Source organism: Salmo salar, chromosome 08 (genome assembly GCF_965601325.2).
Source record: "Salmo salar chromosome 08, fSalSal1, whole genome shotgun sequence".
In the NCBI taxonomy this organism is placed as follows: domain Eukaryota; kingdom Metazoa; phylum Chordata; class Actinopteri; order Salmoniformes; family Salmonidae; genus Salmo; species Salmo salar.
In genome coordinates this window covers 33,431,334-33,453,982 of record NC_138298.1, presented here as the reverse complement: position 1 = coordinate 33,453,982, position 22,649 = coordinate 33,431,334, and the positions used below count along the sequence as shown (strand labels likewise).

The 22,649-nt window shown below is 39.0% G+C and overlaps 38 non-coding genes across 38 annotated transcripts; all 38 read right to left on the bottom strand.

Moving 5' to 3' along the window:
• Positions 1 to 148: 148 nt before the first annotated feature.
• On the bottom strand, positions 149 to 220 carry trnaq-cug (transfer RNA glutamine (anticodon CUG)). Its single transcript has one exon. It is a non-coding gene; the product is annotated as a tRNA-Gln (tRNA).
• Positions 221 to 335: 115 nt separating this feature from the next.
• On the bottom strand, positions 336 to 407 carry trnaq-uug (transfer RNA glutamine (anticodon UUG)). Its single transcript has one exon. It is a non-coding gene; the product is annotated as a tRNA-Gln (tRNA).
• Positions 408 to 931: 524 nt separating this feature from the next.
• On the bottom strand, positions 932 to 1,003 carry trnaq-cug (transfer RNA glutamine (anticodon CUG)). The gene has a single exon. It is a non-coding gene; the product is annotated as a tRNA-Gln (tRNA).
• Positions 1,004 to 1,118: 115 nt separating this feature from the next.
• On the bottom strand, positions 1,119 to 1,190 carry trnaq-uug (transfer RNA glutamine (anticodon UUG)). Its single transcript has one exon. It is a non-coding gene; the product is annotated as a tRNA-Gln (tRNA).
• A 525-nt stretch (positions 1,191 to 1,715) lies between these two features.
• On the bottom strand, positions 1,716 to 1,787 carry trnaq-cug (transfer RNA glutamine (anticodon CUG)). The gene has a single exon. It is a non-coding gene; the product is annotated as a tRNA-Gln (tRNA).
• Positions 1,788 to 2,498: 711 nt separating this feature from the next.
• On the bottom strand, positions 2,499 to 2,570 carry trnaq-cug (transfer RNA glutamine (anticodon CUG)). The gene has a single exon. It is a non-coding gene; the product is annotated as a tRNA-Gln (tRNA).
• Positions 2,571 to 2,685: 115 nt separating this feature from the next.
• On the bottom strand, positions 2,686 to 2,757 carry trnaq-uug (transfer RNA glutamine (anticodon UUG)). The gene has a single exon. It is a non-coding gene; the product is annotated as a tRNA-Gln (tRNA).
• Positions 2,758 to 3,279: 522 nt separating this feature from the next.
• On the bottom strand, positions 3,280 to 3,353 carry trnaq-cug (transfer RNA glutamine (anticodon CUG)). The gene has a single exon. It is a non-coding gene; the product is annotated as a tRNA-Gln (tRNA).
• Positions 3,354 to 3,466: 113 nt separating this feature from the next.
• trnaq-uug (transfer RNA glutamine (anticodon UUG)) lies at positions 3,467 to 3,538 on the bottom strand. The gene has a single exon. It is a non-coding gene; the product is annotated as a tRNA-Gln (tRNA).
• A 524-nt stretch (positions 3,539 to 4,062) lies between these two features.
• On the bottom strand, positions 4,063 to 4,134 carry trnaq-uug (transfer RNA glutamine (anticodon UUG)). The gene has a single exon. It is a non-coding gene; the product is annotated as a tRNA-Gln (tRNA).
• A 115-nt stretch (positions 4,135 to 4,249) lies between these two features.
• Positions 4,250 to 4,321, bottom strand: trnaq-uug (transfer RNA glutamine (anticodon UUG)). Its single transcript has one exon. It is a non-coding gene; the product is annotated as a tRNA-Gln (tRNA).
• Positions 4,322 to 5,629: 1,308 nt separating this feature from the next.
• On the bottom strand, positions 5,630 to 5,701 carry trnaq-cug (transfer RNA glutamine (anticodon CUG)). The gene has a single exon. It is a non-coding gene; the product is annotated as a tRNA-Gln (tRNA).
• Positions 5,702 to 5,816: 115 nt separating this feature from the next.
• trnaq-uug (transfer RNA glutamine (anticodon UUG)) lies at positions 5,817 to 5,888 on the bottom strand. Its single transcript has one exon. It is a non-coding gene; the product is annotated as a tRNA-Gln (tRNA).
• Positions 5,889 to 6,413: 525 nt separating this feature from the next.
• On the bottom strand, positions 6,414 to 6,485 carry trnaq-cug (transfer RNA glutamine (anticodon CUG)). The gene has a single exon. It is a non-coding gene; the product is annotated as a tRNA-Gln (tRNA).
• Positions 6,486 to 7,196: 711 nt separating this feature from the next.
• trnaq-cug (transfer RNA glutamine (anticodon CUG)) lies at positions 7,197 to 7,268 on the bottom strand. The gene has a single exon. It is a non-coding gene; the product is annotated as a tRNA-Gln (tRNA).
• Positions 7,269 to 7,383: 115 nt separating this feature from the next.
• Positions 7,384 to 7,455, bottom strand: trnaq-uug (transfer RNA glutamine (anticodon UUG)). The gene has a single exon. It is a non-coding gene; the product is annotated as a tRNA-Gln (tRNA).
• A 525-nt stretch (positions 7,456 to 7,980) lies between these two features.
• trnaq-cug (transfer RNA glutamine (anticodon CUG)) lies at positions 7,981 to 8,052 on the bottom strand. Its single transcript has one exon. It is a non-coding gene; the product is annotated as a tRNA-Gln (tRNA).
• Positions 8,053 to 8,765: 713 nt separating this feature from the next.
• trnaq-cug (transfer RNA glutamine (anticodon CUG)) lies at positions 8,766 to 8,837 on the bottom strand. The gene has a single exon. It is a non-coding gene; the product is annotated as a tRNA-Gln (tRNA).
• A 115-nt stretch (positions 8,838 to 8,952) lies between these two features.
• On the bottom strand, positions 8,953 to 9,024 carry trnaq-uug (transfer RNA glutamine (anticodon UUG)). The gene has a single exon. It is a non-coding gene; the product is annotated as a tRNA-Gln (tRNA).
• A 525-nt stretch (positions 9,025 to 9,549) lies between these two features.
• On the bottom strand, positions 9,550 to 9,621 carry trnaq-cug (transfer RNA glutamine (anticodon CUG)). The gene has a single exon. It is a non-coding gene; the product is annotated as a tRNA-Gln (tRNA).
• Positions 9,622 to 11,117: 1,496 nt separating this feature from the next.
• On the bottom strand, positions 11,118 to 11,189 carry trnaq-cug (transfer RNA glutamine (anticodon CUG)). The gene has a single exon. It is a non-coding gene; the product is annotated as a tRNA-Gln (tRNA).
• A 711-nt stretch (positions 11,190 to 11,900) lies between these two features.
• trnaq-cug (transfer RNA glutamine (anticodon CUG)) lies at positions 11,901 to 11,972 on the bottom strand. Its single transcript has one exon. It is a non-coding gene; the product is annotated as a tRNA-Gln (tRNA).
• A 115-nt stretch (positions 11,973 to 12,087) lies between these two features.
• Positions 12,088 to 12,159, bottom strand: trnaq-uug (transfer RNA glutamine (anticodon UUG)). Its single transcript has one exon. It is a non-coding gene; the product is annotated as a tRNA-Gln (tRNA).
• Positions 12,160 to 12,683: 524 nt separating this feature from the next.
• Positions 12,684 to 12,755, bottom strand: trnaq-cug (transfer RNA glutamine (anticodon CUG)). Its single transcript has one exon. It is a non-coding gene; the product is annotated as a tRNA-Gln (tRNA).
• Positions 12,756 to 13,653: 898 nt separating this feature from the next.
• On the bottom strand, positions 13,654 to 13,725 carry trnaq-uug (transfer RNA glutamine (anticodon UUG)). Its single transcript has one exon. It is a non-coding gene; the product is annotated as a tRNA-Gln (tRNA).
• Positions 13,726 to 14,436: 711 nt separating this feature from the next.
• trnaq-uug (transfer RNA glutamine (anticodon UUG)) lies at positions 14,437 to 14,508 on the bottom strand. The gene has a single exon. It is a non-coding gene; the product is annotated as a tRNA-Gln (tRNA).
• A 1,309-nt stretch (positions 14,509 to 15,817) lies between these two features.
• On the bottom strand, positions 15,818 to 15,889 carry trnaq-cug (transfer RNA glutamine (anticodon CUG)). Its single transcript has one exon. It is a non-coding gene; the product is annotated as a tRNA-Gln (tRNA).
• Positions 15,890 to 16,787: 898 nt separating this feature from the next.
• trnaq-uug (transfer RNA glutamine (anticodon UUG)) lies at positions 16,788 to 16,859 on the bottom strand. Its single transcript has one exon. It is a non-coding gene; the product is annotated as a tRNA-Gln (tRNA).
• A 524-nt stretch (positions 16,860 to 17,383) lies between these two features.
• trnaq-cug (transfer RNA glutamine (anticodon CUG)) lies at positions 17,384 to 17,455 on the bottom strand. Its single transcript has one exon. It is a non-coding gene; the product is annotated as a tRNA-Gln (tRNA).
• A 115-nt stretch (positions 17,456 to 17,570) lies between these two features.
• On the bottom strand, positions 17,571 to 17,642 carry trnaq-uug (transfer RNA glutamine (anticodon UUG)). The gene has a single exon. It is a non-coding gene; the product is annotated as a tRNA-Gln (tRNA).
• Positions 17,643 to 18,166: 524 nt separating this feature from the next.
• On the bottom strand, positions 18,167 to 18,238 carry trnaq-cug (transfer RNA glutamine (anticodon CUG)). Its single transcript has one exon. It is a non-coding gene; the product is annotated as a tRNA-Gln (tRNA).
• A 711-nt stretch (positions 18,239 to 18,949) lies between these two features.
• trnaq-cug (transfer RNA glutamine (anticodon CUG)) lies at positions 18,950 to 19,021 on the bottom strand. The gene has a single exon. It is a non-coding gene; the product is annotated as a tRNA-Gln (tRNA).
• Positions 19,022 to 19,136: 115 nt separating this feature from the next.
• trnaq-uug (transfer RNA glutamine (anticodon UUG)) lies at positions 19,137 to 19,208 on the bottom strand. The gene has a single exon. It is a non-coding gene; the product is annotated as a tRNA-Gln (tRNA).
• Positions 19,209 to 19,732: 524 nt separating this feature from the next.
• On the bottom strand, positions 19,733 to 19,804 carry trnaq-cug (transfer RNA glutamine (anticodon CUG)). Its single transcript has one exon. It is a non-coding gene; the product is annotated as a tRNA-Gln (tRNA).
• Positions 19,805 to 20,702: 898 nt separating this feature from the next.
• On the bottom strand, positions 20,703 to 20,774 carry trnaq-uug (transfer RNA glutamine (anticodon UUG)). The gene has a single exon. It is a non-coding gene; the product is annotated as a tRNA-Gln (tRNA).
• Positions 20,775 to 21,298: 524 nt separating this feature from the next.
• trnaq-cug (transfer RNA glutamine (anticodon CUG)) lies at positions 21,299 to 21,370 on the bottom strand. The gene has a single exon. It is a non-coding gene; the product is annotated as a tRNA-Gln (tRNA).
• A 711-nt stretch (positions 21,371 to 22,081) lies between these two features.
• On the bottom strand, positions 22,082 to 22,153 carry trnaq-cug (transfer RNA glutamine (anticodon CUG)). Its single transcript has one exon. It is a non-coding gene; the product is annotated as a tRNA-Gln (tRNA).
• A 115-nt stretch (positions 22,154 to 22,268) lies between these two features.
• On the bottom strand, positions 22,269 to 22,340 carry trnaq-uug (transfer RNA glutamine (anticodon UUG)). Its single transcript has one exon. It is a non-coding gene; the product is annotated as a tRNA-Gln (tRNA).
• Positions 22,341 to 22,649: the final 309 nt, after the last annotated feature.

Below are 22,649 nucleotides of genomic sequence, written 5' to 3'. Positions count from 1 at the left end.
TGTACTAGGCATTCATATTAAAAATGTCCTGCAGGCTGGCCATTCATGCGTACCAAAGACTGCTAATCGACTCCCACCCACTTGTTTCTTTCACACAAGACTATTTTAAAGTTGACAGGAGAGCAGTATGTCACTGCAGAATGAAGGTAGGTCCTACTGAGATTTGAACTCGGATCGCAGGATTCAGAGTCCTGAGTGATAACCATTACACCATAGAACCCCATATGGAGTAATTACTGAAGTGTTCAGATTTTCCTGTCATTTATTCACCGGATAAACAGCTAGAAATTAGATTATTGGTAGGCCACGTGAATAATTCAGCACAAAAGCTAGAAAGGTTCTACTGAGATTTGAACTCGGATCACTGGATTCAAAGTCCAGAGTGCTAACCATTACACCATAGAACCATATTATACATCCATTTGGGAATTGTACAGAAAAAAAAATACGCGTTTTAATTAGCAAATGTGGACTGTCGTTCCTATCACGTGTTGCAAATACTTTCAACAATCGTTGGACAGCTATATTCCAGTTCCACGAGGCAGATTAATTCACATGGTAGGTCCTACCGAGATTTGAACTCAGATTGCAAGATCCAGAGTGATAACCTTTACAGCATAGAATGCTGGTTCAGATTTTACTGTCCTTGGTTCACAGGAAAAACAGAGAAAATATTTTCTGGACAGAAACGGTATCACCTGGGCTACCCTACCATGTAACATCTTGAAAGAAATCTTAATTATTTTCAGTTCATTGGGGGGCAGCAAGTTTTCAATTAATAAATGTACTAGGCATTCATATTAAAAATTTCCTGCAGGCTGGCCATTCATGCGTACCAAAGACTGCTAATCGACTCCCACCCACTTGTTTCTTTCACACAAGACTATTTTAAAGTTGACAGGAGAGCAGTATGTCACTGCAGAATGAAGGTAGGTCCTACTGAGATTTGAACTCGGATCGCAGGATTCAGAGTCCTGAGTGATAACCATTACACCATAGAACCCCATATGGAGTAATTACTGAAGTGTTCAGATTTTCCTGTCATTTGTTCACCGGATAAACAGCTAGAAATTAGATTATTGGTAGGCCACGTGAATAATTCAGCACAAAAGCTAGAAAGGTTCTACTGAGATTTGAACTCGGATCACTGGATTCAAAGTCCAGAGTGCTAACCATTACACCATAGAACCATATTATACATCCATTTGGGAATTGTACAGAAAAAAAAATACGCGTTTTAATTAGCAAATGTGGACTGTCGTTCCTATCACGTGTTGCAAATACTTTCAACAATCGTTGGACAGCTATATTCCAGTTCCACGAGGCAGATTAATTCACATGGTAGGTCCTACCGAGATTTGAACTCAGATTGCAAGATCCAGAGTGATAACCTTTACAGCATAGAATGCTGGTTCAGATTTTACTGTCCTTGGTTCACAGGAAAAACAGAGAAAATATTTTCTGGACAGAAACGGTATCACCTGGGCTACCCTACCATGTAACATCTTGAAAAAAAATCGTAATTATTTTCAGTTCATTGGGGGTCAGCAAGTTTTCAATTAATAAATGTACTAGGCATTCATATTAAAAAATTCCTGCAGGCTGGCCATTCGTGCGTACCAAAGACTGCTAATCGACTTCCACCCACTTGTTTCTTTCACACAAGACTATTTTAAAGATGACAGGAGAGGAGTATGTCACTGCAAAAACTAGGTAGGTCCTACCGAGATTTGAACTCGGATCGCAGGATTCAGAGTCCTGAGTGCTAACCATTACACCATAGAACCCCATATAGAGTAATTATTGAAGTGTTCAGATTTTCCTGTCATTTGTTCACCGGATAAACAGCTAGAAATGAGAATATTGGTAGACCACGTGAATAATTCAGCACAAAAGCTAGAAAGGTTCTACTGAGATTTGAACTCGGATCACTGGATTCAAAGTCCAGAGTGCTAAGCATTACAACATAGAACCATATTATACATCCATTTGGGAATTGTACAGAAAAAAAATTACGCGTTTTAATTAGCAAATGTGGACTGTCGTTCCTATCACGTGTTGCAAATACTTTCAACAATCGTTGGACAGCTATATTCCAGTTCCACGAGGCAGATTAATTCACATGGTAGGTCCTACAGAGATTTGAACTCAGATTGCAAGATCCAGAGTGATAACCTTTACAGCATAGAATGCTGGTTCAGATTTTACTGTCCTTGGTTCACAGGAAAAACAGAGAAAATATTTTCTGGACAGAAACGGTATGACCTGGGCTACCCTACCATGTAACATCTTGAAAAAAATCTTAATTATTTTCAGTTCATTGGGGGGCAGCAAGTTTTCAATTAATAAATGTACTAGGCATTCATATTAAAAATGTCCTGCAGGCTGGCCATTCATGCGTACCAAAGACTGCTAATCGACTCCCACCCACTTGTTTCTTTCACACAAGACTATTTTAAAGTTGACAGGAGAGCAGTATGTCACTGCAGAATGAAGGTAGGTCCTACTGAGATTTGAACTCGGATCGCAGGATTCAGAGTCCTGAGTGATAACCATTACACCATAGAACCCCATATGGAGTAATTACTGAAGTGTTCAGATTTTCCTGTCATTTGTTCACCGGATAAACAGCTAGAAATGAGATTATTGGTAGGCCACGTGAATAATTCAGCACAAAAGCTAGAAAGGTTCTACTGAGATTTGAACACGGATCACTGGATTCAAAGTCCAGAGTGCTAACCATTACACCATAGAACCATATTATAGATCCATTTGGGAATTGTACAGAAAAAAAATACCGTTTTAATTAGCAAATGTGGACTGTCGTTCCTATCACGTGTTGCAAATACTTTCAACAATCGTTGGACAGCTATATTCCAGTTCCACGAGGCAGATTAATTCACATGGTAGGTCCTACCGAGATTTGAACTCAGATTGCAAGATCCAGAGTGATAACCTTTACAGCATAGAATGCTGGTTCAGATTTTACTGTCATTGGTTCACAGGAAAAACAGAGAAAATATTTTCTGGACAGAAACGGTATCACCTGGGCTACCCTACCATGTAACATCTTGAAAGAAATCTTAATTATTTTCAGTTCATTGGGGGGCAGCAAGTTTTCAATTAATAAATGTACTAGGCATTCATATTAAGAATTTCCTGCAGGATAGCCATTCGTGCGTACCAAAGACTGCTTATCGACTCCCACCCACTTGTTTCTTTCACACAAGACTATTTTAAAGTTGACAGGAGAGGAGTATGTCACTGCAAAATCGAGGTAGGTCCTACCGAGATTTGAACTCGGATCGCAGGATTCAGAGTCCTGAGTGCTAACCATTACACCATAGAACACCATATAGAGTAATTATTGAAGTGTTCAGATTTTCCTGTCATTTGTTCACCGGATAAACAGCTAGAAATTAGATTATTGGTAGGCCACGTGAATAATTCAGCACAAAAGCTAGAAAGGTTCTACTGAGATTTGAACTCGGATCACTGGATTCAAAGTCCAGAGTGCTAACCATTACAACATAGAACCATATTATACATCCATTTGGGAATTGTACAGAAAAAAAATTACGCGTTTTAATTAGCAAATGTGGACTGTCGTTCCTATCACGTGTTGCAAATACTTTCAACAATCGTTGGACAGCTATATTCCAGTTCCACGAGGCAGATTAATTCACATGGTAGGTCCTACAGAGATTTGAACTCAGATTGCAAGATCCAGAGTGATAACCTTTACAGCATAGAATGCTGGTTCAGATTTTACTGTCCTTGGTTCACAGGAAAAACAGAGAAAATATTTTCTGGACAGAAACGGTATCACCTGGGCTACCCTACCATGTAACATCTTGAAAAAAATCTTAATTATTTTCAGTTCATTGGGGGGCAGCAAGTTTTCAATTAATAAATGTACTAGGCATTCATATTAAAAATTTCCTGCAGGCTGGCCATTCGTGCGTACCAAAGACTGCTAATCGACTCCCACCCACTTGTTTCTTTCACACAAGACTATTTTAAAGTTGACAGGAGAGCAGTATGTCACTGCAGAATGAAGGTAGGTCCTACTGAGATTTGAACTCGGATCGCAGGATTCAGAGTCCTGAGTGATAACCATTACACCATAGAACCCCATATAGAGTAATTACTGAAGTGTTCAGATTTTCCTGTCATTTGTTCACCGGATAAACAGCTAGAAATTAGATTATTGGTAGGCCACGTGAATAATTCAGCACAAAAGCTAGAAAGGTTCTACTGAGATTTGAACTCGGATCACTGGATTCAAAGTCCAGAGTGCTAACCATTACACCATAGAACCATATTATACATCCATTTGGGAATTGTACAGAAAAAAAATTACGCGTTTTAATTAGCAAATGTGGACTGTCGTTCCTATCACGTGTTGCAAATACTTTCAACAATCGTTGGACAGCTATATTCCAGTTCCACGAGGCAGATTAATTCACATGGTAGGTCCTACCGAGATTTGAACTCAGATTGCAAGATCCAGAGTGATAACCTTTACAGCATAGAATGCTGGTTCAGATTTTACTGTCCTTGGTTCACAGGAAAAACAGAGAAAATATTTTCTGGACAGAAACGGTATCACCTGGGCTACCCTACCATGTAACATCTTGAAAAAAATCTTAATTATTTTCAGTTCATTGGGGGGCAGCAAGTTTTCAATTAATAAATGTACTAGGCATTCATATTAAGAATTTCCTGCAGGCTAGCCATTCGTGCGTACCAAAGACTGCTTATCGACTCCCACCCACTTGTTTCTTTCACACAAGACTATTTTAAAGTTGACAGGAGAGGAGTATGTCACTGCAAAATCAAGGTAGGTCCTACCGAGATTTGAACTCGGATCACAGGATTCAGAGTCCTGAGTGCCAACAATTACACCATAGAACCCCATATAGAGTAATTATTGAAGTGTTCAGATTTTCCTGTCATTTGTTCACCGGATAAACAGCTAGGAATTAGATTATTGGTAGGCCACGTGAATAATTCAGCACAAAAGCTAGAAAGGTTCTACTGAGATATGAACTCGGATCACTGGATTCAAAGTCCAGAGTGCTAACCATTAAAACATAGAACCATATTATACATCCATTTGGGAATTGTACAGAAAAAGATTTACGCGTTTTAATTAGCAAATGTGGACTGTCGTTGCTATCACGTGTTGCAAATACTTTCAACAATCGTTGGACAGCTATATTCCAGTTCCACGAGGCAGATTAATTCACATGGTAGGTCCTACAGAGATTTGAACTCAGATTGCAAGATCCAGAGTGATAACCTTTACAGCATAGAATGCTGGTTCAGATTTTACTGTCCTTGGTTCACAGGAAAAACAGAGAAAATATTTTCTGGACAGAAACGGTATGACCTGGGCTACCCTACCATGTAACATCTTGAAAAAAAATCGTAATTATTTTCAGTTCATTGGGGGGCAGCAAGTTTTCAATTAATAAATGTACTAGGCATTCATATTAAAAATTTCCTGCAGGCTGGTCATTCATGCGTACCAAAGACTGCTAATCGACTCCCACCCAATTGTTTCTTTCACACAAGACTATTTTAAAGTTGACAGGAGAGCAGTATGTCACTGCAGAATGAAGGTAGGTCCTACTGAGATTTGAACTCGGATCGCAGGATTCAGAGTCCTGAGTGATAACCATTACACCATAGAACCCCATATGGAGTAATTACTGAAGTGTTCAGATTTTCCTGTCATTTGTTCACCGGATAAACAGCTAGAAATTAGATTATTGGTAGGCCACGTGAATAATTCAGCACAAAAGCTAGAAAGGTTCTACTGAGATTTGAACTCGGATCACTGGATTCAAAGTCCAGAGTGCTAACCATTACACCATAGAACCATATTATACATCCATTTGGGAATTGTACAGAAAAAAAAATACGCGTTTTAATTAGCAAATGTGGACTGTCGTTCCTATCACGTGTTGCAAATACTTTCAACAATCGTTGGACAGCTATATTCCAGTTCCACGAGGCAGATTAATTCACATGGTAGGTCCTACCGAGATTTGAACTCAGATTGCAAGATCCAGAGTGATAACCTTTACAGCATAGAATGCTGGTTCAGATTTTACTGTCCTTGGTTCACAGGAAAAACAGAGAAAATATTTTCTGGACAGAAACGGTATCACCTGGGCTACCCTACCATGTAACATCTTGAAAAAAAATCGTAATTATTTTCAGTTCATTGGGGGTCAGCAAGTTTTCAATTAATAAATGTACTAGGCATTCATATTAAAAATTTCCTGCAGGCTGGCCATTCGTGCGTACCAAAGACTGCTTATCGACTTCCACCCACTTGTTTCTTTCACACAAGACTATTTTAAAGATGACAGGAGAGGAGTATGTCACTGCAAAATCTAGGTAGGTCCTACCGAGATTTGAACTCGGATCGCAGGATTCAGAGTCCTGAGTGCTAACCATTACACCATAGAACCCCATATAGAGTAATTATTGAAGTGTTCAGATTTTCCTGTCATTTGTTCACCGGATAAACAGCTAGAAATGAGATTATTGGTAGGCCACGTGAATAATTCAGCACAAAAGCTAGAAAGGTTCTACTGAGATTTGAACTCGGATCACTGGATTCAAAGTCCAGAGTGCTAAGCATTACAACATAGAACCATATTATACATCCATTTGGGAATTGTACAGAAAAAGAATTACGCGTTTTAATTAGCAAATGTGGACTGTCGTTCCTATCACGTGTTGCAAATACTTTCAACAATCGTTGGACAGCTATATTCCAGTTCCACGAGGCAGATTAATTCACATGGTAGGTCCTACAGAGATTTGAACTCAGATTGCAAGATCCAGAGTGATAACCTTTACAGCATAGAATGCTGGTTCAGATTTTACTGTCCTTGGTTCACAGGAAAAACAGAGAAAATATTTTCTGGACAGAAACGGTATGACCTGGGCTACCCTACCATGTAACATCTTGAAAAAAATCTTAATTATTTTCAGTTCATTGGGGGGCAGCAAGTTTTCAATTAATAAATGTACTAGGCATTCATATTAAAAATTTCCTGCAGGCTGGCCATTCATGCGTACCAAAGACTGCTAATCGACTCCCACCCACTTGTTTCTTTCACACAAGACTATTTTAAAGTTGACAGGAGAGCAGTATGTCACTGCAGAATGAAGGTAGGTCCTACTGAGATTTGAACTCGGATCGCAGGATTCAGAGTCCTGAGTGATAACCATTACACCATAGAACCCCATATGGAGTAATTACTGAAGTGTTCAGATTTTCCTGTCATTTGTTCACCGGATAAACAGCTAGAAATTAGATTATTGGTAGGCCACGTGAATAATTCAGCACAAAAGCTAGAAAGGTTCTACTGAGATTTGAACTCGGATCACTGGATTCAAAGTCCAGAGTGCTAACCATTACACCATAGAACCATATTATACATCCATTTGGGAATTGTACAGAAAAAAAAATACGCGTTTTAATTAGCAAATGTGGACTGTCGTTCCTATCACGTGTTGCAAATACTTTCAACAATCGTTGGACAGCTATATTCCAGTTCCACGAGGCAGATTAATTCACATGGTAGGTCCTACCGAGATTTGAACTCAGATTGCAAGATCCAGAGTGATAACCTTTACAGCATAGAATGCTGGTTCAGATTTTACTGTCCTTGGTTCACAGGAAAAACAGAGAAAATATTTTCTGGACAGAAACGGTATCACCTGGGCTACCCTACCATGTAACATCTTGAAAAAAAATCGTAATTATTTTCAGTTCATTGGGGGTCAGCAAGTTTTCAATTAATAAATGTACTAGGCATTCATATTAAAAATTTCCTGCAGGCTGGCCATTCGTGCGTACCAAAGACTGCTAATCGACTTCCACCCACTTGTTTCTTTCACACAAGACTATTTTAAAGATGACAGGAGAGGAGTATGTCACTGCAAAAACTAGGTAGGTCCTACCGAGATTTGAACTCGGATCGCAGGATTCAGAGTCCTGAGTGCTAACCATTACACCATAGAACCCCATATAATGAGTAATTATTGAAGTGTTCAGATTTTCCTGTCATTTGTTCACCGGATAAACAGCTAGAAATGAGAATATTGGTAGACCACGTGAATAATTCAGCACAAAAGCTAGAAAGGTTCTACTGAGATTTGAACTCGGATCACTGGATTCAAAGTCCAGAGTGCTAAGCATTACAACATAGAACCATATTATACATCCATTTGGGAATTGTACAGAAAAAAAATTACGCGTTTTAATTAGCAAATGTGGACTGTCGTTCCTATCACGTGTTGCAAATACTTTCAACAATCGTTGGACAGCTATATTCCAGTTCCACGAGGCAGATTAATTCACATGGTAGGTCCTACAGAGATTTGAACTCAGATTGCAAGATCCAGAGTGATAACCTTTACAGCATAGAATGCTGGTTCAGATTTTACTGTCCTTGGTTCACAGGAAAAACAGAGAAAATATTTTCTGGACAGAAACGGTATGACCTGGGCTACCCTACCATGTAACATCTTGAAAAAAATCTTAATTATTTTCAGTTCATTGGGGGGCAGCAAGTTTTCAATTAATAAATGTACTAGGCATTCATATTAAAAATGTCCTGCAGGCTGGCCATTCATGCGTACCAAAGACTGCTAATCGACTCCCACCCACTTGTTTCTTTCACACAAGACTATTTTAAAGTTGACAGGAGAGCAGTATGTCACTGCAGAATGAAGGTAGGTCCTACTGAGATTTGAACTCGGATCGCAGGATTCAGAGTCCTGAGTGATAACCATTACACCATAGAACCCCATATGGAGTAATTACTGAAGTGTTCAGATTTTCCTGTCATTTGTTCACCGGATAAACAGCTAGAAATTAGATTATTGGTAGGCCACGTGAATAATTCAGCACAAAAGCTAGAAAGGTTCTACTGAGATTTGAACTCGGATCACTGGATTCAAAGTCCAGAGTGCTAACCATTACACCATAGAACCATATTATACATCCATTTGGGAATTGTACAGAAAAAAAAATACGCGTTTTAATTAGCAAATGTGGACTGTCGTTCCTATCACGTGTTGCAAATACTTTCAACAATCGTTGGACAGCTATATTCCAGTTCCACGAGGCAGATTAATTCACATGGTAGGTCCTACCGAGATTTGAACTCAGATTGCAAGATCCAGAGTGATAACCTTTACAGCATAGAATGCTGGTTCAGATTTTACTGTCCTTGGTTCACAGGAAAAACAGAGAAAATATTTTCTGGACAGAAACGGTATCACCTGGGCTACCCTACCATGTAACATCTTGAAAAAAAATCGTAATTATTTTCAGTTCATTGGGGGTCAGCAAGTTTTCAATTAATAAATGTACTAGGCATTCATATTAAAAATTTCCTGCAGGCTGGCCATTCGTGCGTACCAAAGACTGCTAATCGACTTCCACCCACTTGTTTCTTTCACACAAGACTATTTTAAAGATGACAGGAGAGGAGTATGTCACTGCAAAAACTAGGTAGGTCCTACCGAGATTTGAACTCGGATCGCAGGATTCAGAGTCCTGAGTGCTAACCATTACACCATAGAACCCCATATAATGAGTAATTATTGAAGTGTTCAGATTTTCCTGTCATTTGTTCACCGGATAAACAGCTAGAAATGAGAATATTGGTAGACCACGTGAATAATTCAGCACAAAAGCTAGAAAGGTTCTACTGAGATTTGAACTCGGATCACTGGATTCAAAGTCCAGAGTGCTAAGCATTACAACATAGAACCATATTATACATCCATTTGGGAATTGTACAGAAAAAAAATTACGCGTTTTAATTAGCAAATGTGGACTGTCGTTCCTATCACGTGTTGCAAATACTTTCAACAATCGTTGGACAGCTATATTCCAGTTAAACGAGGCAGATTAATTCACATGGTAGGTCCTACAGAGATTTGAACTCAGATTGCAAGATCCAGAGTGATAACCTTTACAGCATAGAATGCTGGTTCAGATTTTACTGTCCTTGGTTCACAGGAAAAACAGAGAAAATATTTTCTGGACAGAAACGGTATGACCTGGGCTACCCTACCATGTAACATCTTGAAAAAAATCGTAATTATTTTCAGTTCATTGGGGGGCAGCAAGTTTTCAATTAATAAATGTACTAGGCATTCATATTAAAGATTTCCTGCAGGCTGGCCATTCATGCGTACCAAAGACTGCTAATCGACTCCCACCCACTTGTTTCTTTCACACAAGACTATTTAAAAGTTGACAGGAGAGGAGTATGTCACTGCAGAATGAAGGTAGGTCCTACTGAGATTTGAACTCGAATCGCAGGATTCAGAGTCCTGAGTGATAACCATTACACCATAGAACCCCATATAGAGTAATTACTGAAGTGTTCAGATTTTCCTGTCATTTGTTCACCGGATAAACAGCTACAAATGAGATTATTGGTAGGCCACGTGAATAATTCAGCACAAAAGCTAGAAAGGTTCTACTGAGATTTGAAATCGGATCACTGGATTCAAAGTCCAGAGTGCTAACCATTACAACATAGAACCATATTATACATCCATTTGGGAATTGTACAGAAAAAAAATTACGCGTTTTAATTAGCAAATGTGGACTGTCGTTCCTATCACGTGTTGCAAATACTTTCAACAATCGTTGGACAGCTATATTCCAGTTCCACGAGGCAGATTAATTCACATGGTAGGTCCTACAGAGATTTGAACTCAGATTGCAAGATCCAGAGTGATAACCTTTACAGCATAGAATGCTGGTTCAGATTTTACTGTCCTTGGTTCGCACGAAAAACAGAGAAAATATTTTCTGGACAGAAACGGTATCACCTGGGCTACCCTACCATGTAACATCTTGAAAAAAATCGTAATTATTTTCAGTTCATTGGGGGGCAGCAAGTTTTCAATTAATAAATGTACTAGGCATTCATATTAAGAATTTCCTGCAGGCTAGTCATTCGTGCGTACCAAAGACTGCTTATCGACTCCCACCCACTTGTTTCTTTCACACAAGACTATTTTAAAGTTGACAGGAGAGGAGTATGTCACTGCAAAAACAAGGTAGGTCCTACCGAGATTTGAACTCGGATCGCAGGATTCAGAGTCCTGAGTGCTAACCATTACACCATAGAACCCCATATAGAGTAATTATTGAAGTGTTCAGATTTTCCTGTCATTTGTTCACCGGATAAACAGCTAGAAATGAGAATATTGGTAGACCACGTGAATAATTCAGCACAAAAGCTAGAAAGGTTCTACTGAGATTTGAACTCGGATCACTGGATTCAAAGTCCAGAGTGCTAAGCATTACAACATAGAACCATATTATACATCCATTTGGGAATTGTACAGAAAAAAAATTACGCGTTTTAATTAGCAAATGTGGACTGTCGTTCCTATCACGTGTTGCAAATACTTTCAACAATCGTTGGACAGCTATATTCCAGTTCCACGAGGCAGATTAATTCACATGGTAGGTCCTACCGAGATTTGAACTCAGATTGCAAGATCCAGAGTGATAACCTTTACAGCATAGAATGCTGGTTCAGATTTTACTGTCCTTGGTTCACAGGAAAAACAGAGAAAATATTTTCTGGACAGAAACGGTATGACCTGGGCTACCCTACCATGTAACATCTTGAAAAAAATCTTAATTATTTTCAGTTCATTGGGGGGCAGCAAGTTTTCAAATAATAAATGTACTAGGCATTCATATTAAAAATGTCCTGCAGGCTGGCCATTCATGCGTACCAAAGACTGCTAATCGACTCCCACCCACTTGTTTCTTTCACACAAGACTATTTTAAAGTTGACAGGAGAGCAGTATGTCACTGCAGAATGAAGGTAGGTCCTACTGAGATTTGAACTCGGATTGCAGGATTCAGAGTCCTGAGTGATAACCATTACACCATAGAACCCCATATGGAGTAATTACTGAAGTGTTCAGATTTTCCTGTCATTTGTTCACCGGATAAACAGCTAGAAATTAGATTATTGGTAGGCCACGTGAATAATTCAGCACAAAAGCTAGAAAGGTTCTACTGAGATTTGAACTCGGATCACTGGATTCAAAGTCCAGAGTGCTAACCATTACACCATAGAACCATATTATACATCCATTTGGGAATTGTACAGAAAAAAAAATACGCGTTTTAATTAGCAAATGTGGACTGTCGTTCCTATCACGTGTTGCAAATACTTTCAACAATCGTTGGACAGCTATATTCCAGTTCCACGAGGCAGATTAATTCACATGGTAGGTCCTACCGAGATTTGAACTCAGATTGCAAGATCCAGAGTGATAACCTTTACAGCATAGAATGCTGGTTCAGATTTTACTGTCCTTGGTTCACAGGAAAAACAGAGAAAATATTTTCTGGACAGAAACGGTATGACCTGGGCTACCCTACCATGTAACATCTTGAAAAAAATCTTAATTATTTTCAGTTCATTGGGGGGCAGCAAGTTTTCAATTAATAAATGTACTAGGCATTCATATTAAAAATGTCCTGCAGGCTGGCCATTCATGCGTACCAAAGACTGCTAATCGACTCCCACCCACTTGTTTCTTTCACACAAGACTATTTTAAAGTTGACAGGAGAGCAGTATGTCACTGCAGAATGAAGGTAGGTCCTACTGAGATTTGAACTCGGATTGCAGGATTCAGAGTCCTGAGTGATAACCATTACACCATAGAACCCCATATGGAGTAATTACTGAAGTGTTCAGATTTTCCTGTCATTTGTTCACCGGATAAACAGCTAGAAATTAGATTATTGGTAGGCCACGTGAATAATTCAGCACAAAAGCTAGAAAGGTTCTACTGAGATTTGAACTCGGATCACTGGATTCAAAGTCCAGAGTGCTAAGCATTACAACATAGAACCATATTATACATCCATTTGGGAATTGTACAGAAAAAAAATTACGCGTTTTAATTAGCAAATGTGGACTGTCGTTCCTATCACGTGTTGCAAATACTTTCAACAATCGTTGGACAGCTATATTCCAGTTAAACGAGGCAGATTAATTCACATGGTAGGTCCTACAGAGATTTGAACTCAGATTGCAAGATCCAGAGTGATAACCTTTACAGCATAGAATGCTGGTTCAGATTTTACTGTCCTTGGTTCACAGGAAAAACAGAGAAAATATTTTCTGGACAGAAACGGTATGACCTGGGCTACCCTACCATGTAACATCTTGAAAAAAATCGTAATTATTTTCAGTTCATTGGGGGGCAGCAAGTTTTCAATTAATAAATGTACTAGGCATTCATATTAAAGATTTCCTGCAGGCTGGCCATTCATGCGTACCAAAGACTGCTAATCGACTCCCACCCACTTGTTTCTTTCACACAAGACTATTTAAAAGTTGACAGGAGAGGAGTATGTCACTGCAGAATGAAGGTAGGTCCTACTGAGATTTGAACTCGAATCGCAGGATTCAGAGTCCTGAGTGATAACCATTACACCATAGAACCCCATATAGAGTAATTACTGAAGTGTTCAGATTTTCCTGTCATTTGTTCACCGGATAAACAGCTACAAATGAGATTATTGGTAGGCCACGTGAATAATTCAGCACAAAAGCTAGAAAGGTTCTACTGAGATTTGAACTCGGATCACTGGATTCAAAGTCCAGAGTGCTAACCATTACAACATAGAACCATATTATACATCCATTTGGGAATTGTACAGAAAAAAAATTACGCGTTTTAATTAGCAAATGTGGACTGTCGTTCCTATCACGTGTTGCAAATACTTTCAACAATCGTTGGACAGCTATATTCCAGTTCCACGAGGCAGATTAATTCACATGGTAGGTCCTACAGAGATTTGAACTCAGATTGCAAGATCCAGAGTGATAACCTTTACAGCATAGAATGCTGGTTCAGATTTTACTGTCCTTGGTTCGCACGAAAAACAGAGAAAATATTTTCTGGACAGAAACGGTATCACCTGGGCTACCCTACCATGTAACATCTTGAAAAAAATCTTAATTATTTTCAGTTCATTGGGGGGCAGCAAGTTTTCAATTAATAAATGTACTAGGCATTCATATTAAGAATTTCCTGCAGGCTAGTCATTCGTGCGTACCAAAGACTGCTTATCGACTCCCACCCACTTGTTTCTTTCACACAAGACTATTTTAAAGTTGACAGGAGAGGAGAATGTCACTGCAAAAACAAGGTAGGTCCTACTGAGATTTGAATTCGGATCGCAGGATTCAGAGTCCTGAGTGATAACCATTACACCATAGAACCCCATATAGAGTAATTACTGAAGTGTTCAGATTTTCCTGTCATTTGTTCACCGGATAAACAGCTAGAAATGAGATTATTGGTAGGCCACGTGAATAATTCAGCACAAAAGCTAGAAAGGTTCTACTGAGATTTGAACTCGGATCACTGGATTCAAAGTCCAGAGTGCTAACCATTACAACATAGAACCATATTATACATCCATTTGGGAATTGTAACGAAAAAAAATTACGCGTTTTAATTAGCAAATGTGGACTGTCGTTCCTATCACGTGTTGCAAATACTTTCAACAATCGTTGGACAGCTATATTCCAGTTCCACGAGGCAGATTAATTCACATGGTAGGTCCTACCGAGATTTGAACTCAGATTGCAAGATCCAGAGTGATAACCTTTACAGCATAGAATGCTGGTTCAGATTTTACTGTCCTTGGTTCACAGGAAAAACAGAGAAAATATTTTCTGGACAGAAACGGTATCACCTGGGCTACCCTACCATGTAACATCTTGAAAAAAAATCGTAATTATTTTCAGTTCATTGGGGGTCAGCAAGTTTTCAATTAATAAATATACAAGGCATTCATATTAAAAATTTCCTGCAGGCTGGCCATTCGTGCGTACCAAAGACTGCTAATCGACTTCCACCCACTTGTTTCTTTCACACAAGACTATTTTAAAGTTGACAGGAGAGGAGTATGTCACTGCAAAATCAAGGTAGGTCCTACCGAGATTTGAACTCGGATCACAGGATTCAGAGTCCTGAGTGCCAACAATTACACCATAGAACCCCATATAGAGTAATTATTGAAGTGTTCAGATTTTCCTGTCATTTGTTCACCGGATAAACAGCTAGAAATGAGAATATTGGTAGACCACGTGAATAATTCAGCACAAAAGCTAGAAAGGTTCTACTGAGATTTGAACTCGGATCACTGGATTCAAAGTCCAGAGTGCTAAGCATTACAACATAGAACCATATTATACATCCATTTGGGAATTGTACAGAAAAAAAATTACGCGTTTTAATTAGCAAATGTGGACTGTCGTTCCTATCACGTGTTGCAAATACTTTCAACAATCGTTGGACAGCTATATTCCAGTTCCACGAGGCAGATTAATTCACATGGTAGGTCCTACAGAGATTTGAACTCAGATTGCAAGATCCAGAGTGATAACCTTTACAGCATAGAATGCTGGTTCAGATTTTACTGTCCTTGGTTCACAGGAAAAACAGAGAAAATATTTTCTGGACAGAAACGATATTGACCTGGGCTACCCTACCATGTAACATCTTGAAAAAAATCGTAATTATTTTCAGTTCATTGGGGGGCAGCAAGTTTTCAATTAATAAATGTACTAGGCATTCATATTAAAAATTTCCTGCAGGCTGGCCATTCATGCGTACCAAAGACTGCTAATCGACTCCCACCCACTTGTTTCTTTCACACAAGACTATTTTAAAGTTGACAGGAGAGGAGTATGTCACTGCAGAATGAAGGTAGGTCCTACTGAGATTTGAACTCGGATCGCAGGATTCAGAGTCCTGAGTGATAACCATTACACCATAGAACCCCATATAGAGTAATTACTGAAGTGTTCAGATTTTCCTGTCATTTGTTCACCGGATAAACAGCTAGAAATGAGATTATTGGTAGGCCACGTGAATAATTCAGCACAAAAGCTAGAAAGGTTCTACTGAGATTTGAACTCGGATCACTGGATTCAAAGTCCAGAGTGCTAAGCATTACAACATAGAACCATATTATACATCCATTTGGGAATTGTACAGAAAAAAAATTACGCGTTTTAATTAGCAAATGTGGACTGTCGTTCCTATCACGTGTTGCAAATACTTTCAACAATCGTTGGACAGCTATATTCCAGTTCCACGAGGCAGATTAATTCACATGGTAGGTCCTACAGAGATTTGAACTCAGATTGCAAGATCCAGAGTGATAACCTTTACAGCATAGAATGCTGGTTCAGATTTTACTGTCCTTGGTTCACAGGAAAAACAGAGAAAATATTTTCTGGACAGAAACGGTATGACCTGGGCTACCCTACCATGTAACATCTTGAAAAAAATCGTAATTATTTTCAGTTCATTGGGGGGCAGCAAGTTTTCAATTAATAAATGTACTAGGCATTCATATTAAGAATTTCCTGCAGGCTGGCCATTCGTGCGTACCAAAGACTGCTTATCGACTCCCACCCACTTGTTTCTTTCACACAAGACTATTTTAAAGTTGACAGGAGAGGAGTATGTCACTGCAGAATGAAGGTAGGTCCTACTGAGATTTGAACTCGGATCGCAGGATTCAGAGTCCTGAGTGATAACCATTACACCATAGCACCCCATATAGAATAATTACTGAAGTGTTCAGATTTTCCTGTCATTTGTTCACCGGATAAACAGCTAGAAATTAGATTATTGGTAGGCCACGTGAATAATTCAGCACAAAAGCTAGAAAGGTTCTACTGAGATTTGAACTCGGATCACTGGATTCAAAGTCCAGAGTGCTAACCATTACAACATAGAACCATATTATACATCCATTTGGGAATTGTAACGAAAAAAAATTACGCGTTTTAATTAGCAAATGTGGACTGTCGTTCCTATCACGTGTTGCAAATACTTTCAACAATCGTTGGACAGCTATATTCCAGTTCCACGAGGCAGATTAATTCACATGGTAGGCCCTACAGAGATTTGAACTCAGATTGCAAGATCCAGAGTGATAACCTTTACAGCATAGAATGCTGGTTCAGATTTTACTGTCCTTGGTTCACAGGAAAAACAGAGAAAATATTTTCTGGACAGAAACGGTATGACCTGGGCTACCCTACCATGTAACATCTTGAAAAAAATCTTAATTATTTTCAGTTCATTGGGGGGCAGCAAGTTTTCAATTAATAAATGTACTAGGCATTCATATTAAGAATTTCCTGCAGGCTAGTCATTCGTGCGTACCAAAGACTGCTTATCGACTCCCACCCACTTGTTTCTTTCACACAAGACTATTTTAAAGATGACAGGAGAGGAGTATGTCACTGCAAAAACTAGGTAGGTCCTACCGAGATTTGAACTCGGATCGCAGGATTCAGAGTCCTGAGTGCTAACCATTACACCATAGAACCCCATATAGAGTAATTACTGAAGTGTTCAGATTTTCCTGTCATTTGTTCACCGGATAAACAGCTAGAAATGAGATTATTGGTAGGCCACGTGAATAATTCAGCACAAAAGCTAGAAAGGTTCTACTGAGATTTGAACTCGGATCACTGGATTCAAAGTCCAGAGTGCTAACCATTACAACATAGAACCATATTATACATCCATTTGGGAATTGTAACGAAAAAAAATTACGCGTTTTAATTAGCAAATGTGGACTGTCGTTCCTATCACGTGTTGCAAATACTTTCAACAATCGTTGGACAGCTATATTCCAGTTCCACGAGGCAGATTAATTCACATGGTAGGTCCTACAGAGATTTGAACTCAGATTGCAAGATCCAGAGTGATAACCTTTACAGCATAGAATGCTGGTTCAGATTTTACTGTCCTTGGTTCACAGGAAAAACAGAGAAAATATTTTCTGGACAGAAACGGTATGACCTGGGCTACCCTACCATGTAACATCTTGAAAAAAATCTTAATTATTTTCAGTTCATTGGGGGGCAGCAAGTTTTCAATTAATAAATGTACTAGGCATTCATATTAAGAATTTCCTGCAGGCTAGTCTTTCGTGCGTACCAAAGACTGCTTATCGACTCCCACCCACTTGTTTCTTTCACACAAGACTATTTTAAAGTTGACAGGAGAGGAGTATGTCACTGCAAAAACAAGGTAGGTCCTAGCGAGATTTGAACTCGGATCGCAGGATTCAGAGTCCTGAGTGCTAACCATTACACCATAGAACCCCATATAGAGTAATTATTGAAGTGTTCAGATTTTCCTGTCATTTGTTCACCGGATAAACAGCTAGAAATGAGAATATTGGTAGACCACGTGAATAATTCAGCACAAAAGCTAGAAAGGTTCTACTGAGATTTGAACTCGGATCACTGGATTCAAAGTCCAGAGTGCTAAGCATTACAACATAGAACCATATTATACATCCATTTGGGAATTGTACAGAAAAAAAATTACGCGTTTTAATTAGCAAATGTGGACTGTCGTTCCTATCACGTGTTGCAAATACTTTCAACAATCGTTGGACAGCTATATTCCAGTTCCACGAGGCAGATTAATTCACATGGTAGGTCCTACAGAGATTTGAACTCAGATTGCAAGATCCAGAGTGATAACCTTTACAGCATAGAATGCTGGTTCAGATTTTACTGTCCTTGGTTCACAGGAAAAACAGAGAAAATATTTTCTGGACAGAAACGGTATGACCTGGGCTACCCTACCATGTAACATCTTGAAAAAAATCGTAATTATTTTCAGTTCATTGGGGGGCAGCAAGTTTTCAATTAATAAATGTACTAGGCATTCATATTAAAAATTTCCTGCAGGCTGGCCATTCATGCGTACCAAAGACTGCTAATCGACTCCCACCCACTTGTTTCTTTCACACAAGACTATTTTAAAGTTGACAGGAGAGGAGTATGTCACTGCAGAATGAAGGTAGGTCCTACTGAGATTTGAACTCGGATCGCAGGATTCAGAGTCCTGAGTGATAACCATTACACCATAGAACCCCATATAGAGTAATTACTGAAGTGTTCAGATTTTCCTGTCATTTGTTCACCGGATAAACAGCTAGAAATGAGATTATTGGTAGGCCACGTGAATAATTCAGCACAAAAGCTAGAAAGGTTCTACTGAGATTTGAACTCGGATCACTGGATTCAAAGTCCAGAGTGCTAACCATTACAACATAGAACCATATTATACATCCATTTGGGAATTGTACAGAAAAAAAATTACGCGTTTTAATTAGCAAATGTGGACTGTCGTTCCTATCACGTGTTGCAAATACTTTCAACAATCGTTGGACAGCTATATTCCAGTTCCACGAGGCAGATTAATTCACATGGTAGGTCCTACAGAGATTTGAACTCAGATTGCAAGATCCAGAGTGATAACCTTTACAGCATAGAATGCTGGTTCAGATTTTACTGTCCTTGGTTCGCACGAAAAACAGAGAAAATATTTTCTGGACAGAAACGGTATGACCTGGGCTACCCTACCATGTAACATCTTGAAAAAAATCTTAATTATTTTCAGTTCATTGGGGGTCAGCAAGTTTTCAATTAATAAATGTACTAGGCATTCATATTAAGAATTTCCTGCAGGCTAGTCATTCGTGCGTACCAAAGACTGCTTATCGACTCCCACCCACTTGTTTCTTTCACACAAGACTATTTAAAAGATGACAGGAGAGGAGTATGTCACTGCAAAAACTAGGTAGGTCCTACCGAGATTTGAACTCGGATCGCAGGATTCAGAGTCCTGAGTGCTAACCATTACACCATAGAACCCCATATAGAGTAATTATTGAAGTGTTCAGATTTTCCTGTCATTTGTTCACTATATAAACAGCTAGAAATGAGAATATTGGTAGACCACGTGAATAATTCAGCACAAAAGCTAGAAAGGTTCTACTGAGATTTGAACTCGGATCACTGGATTCAAAGTCCAGAGTGCTAAGCATTACAACATAGAACCATATTATACATCCATTTGGGAATTGTACAGAAAAAAAATTACGCGTTTTAATTAGCAAATGTGGACTGTCGTTCCAATCACGTGTTGCAAATACTTTCAACAATCGTTGGACAGCTATATTCCAGTTCCACGAGGCAGATTAATTCACATGGTAGGTCCTACAGAGATTTGAACTCAGATTGCAAGATCCAGAGTGATAACCTTTACAGCATAGAATGCTGGTTCAGATTTTACTGTCCTTGGTTCACAGGAAAAACAGAGAAAATATTTTCTGGACAGAAACGGTATCACCTGGGCTACCGTACCATGTAACATCTTCAAAAAAATCTTAATTATTTTCAGTTCATTGGGGGGCAGCAAGTTTTCAATTAATAAATGTACTAGGCATTCATATTAAGAATTTCCTGCAGGCTAGTCATTCGTGCGTACCAAAGACTGCTTATCGACTCCCACCCACTTGTTTCTTTCACACAAGACTATTTTAAAGTTGACAGGAGAGGAGAATGTCACTGCAAAAACAAGGTAGGTCCTACTGAGATTTGAATTCGGATCGCAGGATTCAGAGTCCTGAGTGATAACCATTACACCATAGAACCCCATATAGAGTAATTACTGAAGTGTTCAGATTTTCCTGTCATTTGTTCACCGGATAAACAGCTAGAAATGAGATTATTGGTAGGCCACGTGAATAATTCAGCACAAAAGCTAGAAAGGTTCTACTGAGATTTGAACTCGGATCACTGGATTCAAAGTCCAGAGTGCTAACCATTACAACATAGAACCATATTATACATCCATTTGGGAATTGTAACGAAAAAAAATTACGCGTTTTAATTAGCAAATGTGGACTGTCGTTCCTATCACGTGTTGCAAATACTTTCAACAATCGTTGGACAGCTATATTCCAGTTCCACGAGGCAGATTAATTCACATGGTAGGTCCTACAGAGATTTGAACTCAGATTGCAAGATCCAGAGTGATAACCTTTACAGCATAGAATGCTGGTTCAGATTTTACTGTCCTTGGTTCACAGGAAAAACAGAGAAAATATTTTCTGGACAGAAACGGTATGACCTGGGCTACCCTACCATGTAACATCTTGAAAAAAATCTTAATTATTTTCAGTTCATTGGGGGGCAGCAAGTTTTCAATTAATAAATGTACTAGGCATTCATATTAAGAATTTCCTGCAGGCTAGTCTTTCGTGCGTACCAAAGACTGCTTATCCACTCCCACCCACTTGTTTCTTTCACACAAGACTATTTAAAAGATGACAGGAGAGGAGTATGTCACTGCAAAAAATAGGTAGGTCCTACCGAGATTTGAACTCGGATCACAGGATTCAGAGTCCTGAGTGCTAACCATTACACCATAGAACCCCATATAGAGTAATTATTGAAGTGTTCAGATTTTCCTGTCATTTGTTCACTATATAAACAGCTAGAAATGAGAATATTGGTAGACCACGTGAATAATTCAGCACAAAAGCTAGAAAGGTTCTACTGAGATTTGAACTCGGATCACTGGATTCAAAGTCCAGAGTGCTAAGCATTACAACATAGAACCATATTATACATCCATTTGGGAATTGTACAGAAAAAAAATTACGCGTTTTAATTAGCAAATGTGGACTGTCGTTCCTATCACGTGTTGCAAATACTTTCAACAATCGTTGGACAGCTATATTCCAGTTCCACGAGGCAGATTAATTCACATGGTAGGTCCTACAGAGATTTGAACTCAGATTGCAAGATCCAGAGTGATAACCTTTACAGCATAGAATGCTGGTTCAGATTTTACTGTCCTTGGTTCACAGGAAAAACAGAGAAAATATTTTCTGGACAGAAACGGTATGACCTGGGCTACCCTACCATGTAACATCTTGAAAAAAATCGTAATTATTTTCAGTTCATTGGGGGGCAGCAAGTTTTCAATTAATAAATGTACTAGGCATTCATATTAAGAATTTCCTGCAGGCTAGTCATTCGTGCGTACCAAAGACTGCTAATCGACTCCCACCCACTTGTTTCTTTCACACAAGACTATTTTAAAGTTGACAGGAGAGGAGTATGTCACTGCAGAAACAAGGTAGGTCCTACTGAGATTTGAACTCGGATCGCAGGATTCAGAGTCCTGAGTGATAACCATTACACCATAGAACCCCATATAGAGTAATTACTGAAGTGTTCAGATTTTCCTGTCATTTGTTCACCGGATAAACAGCTAGAAATGAGATTATTGGTAGGCCACGTGAATAATTCAGCACAAAAGCTAGAAAGGTTCTACTGAGATTTGAACTCGGATCACTGGATTCAAAGTCCAGAGTGCTAACCATTACAACATAGAACCATATTATACATCCATTTGGGAATTGTAACGAAAAAAAATTACGCGTTTTAATTAGCAAATGTGGACTGTCGTTCCTATCACGTGTTGCAAATACTTTCAACAATCGTTGGACAGCTATATTCCAGTTCCACGAGGCAGATTAATTCACATGGTAGGTCCTACAGAGATTTGAACTCAGATTGCAAGATCCAGAGTGATAACCTTTACAGCATAGAATGCTGGTTCAGATTTTACTGTCCTTGGTTCGCAGGAAAAACAGAGAAAATATTTTCTGGACAGAAACGGTATGACCTGGGCTACCCTACCATG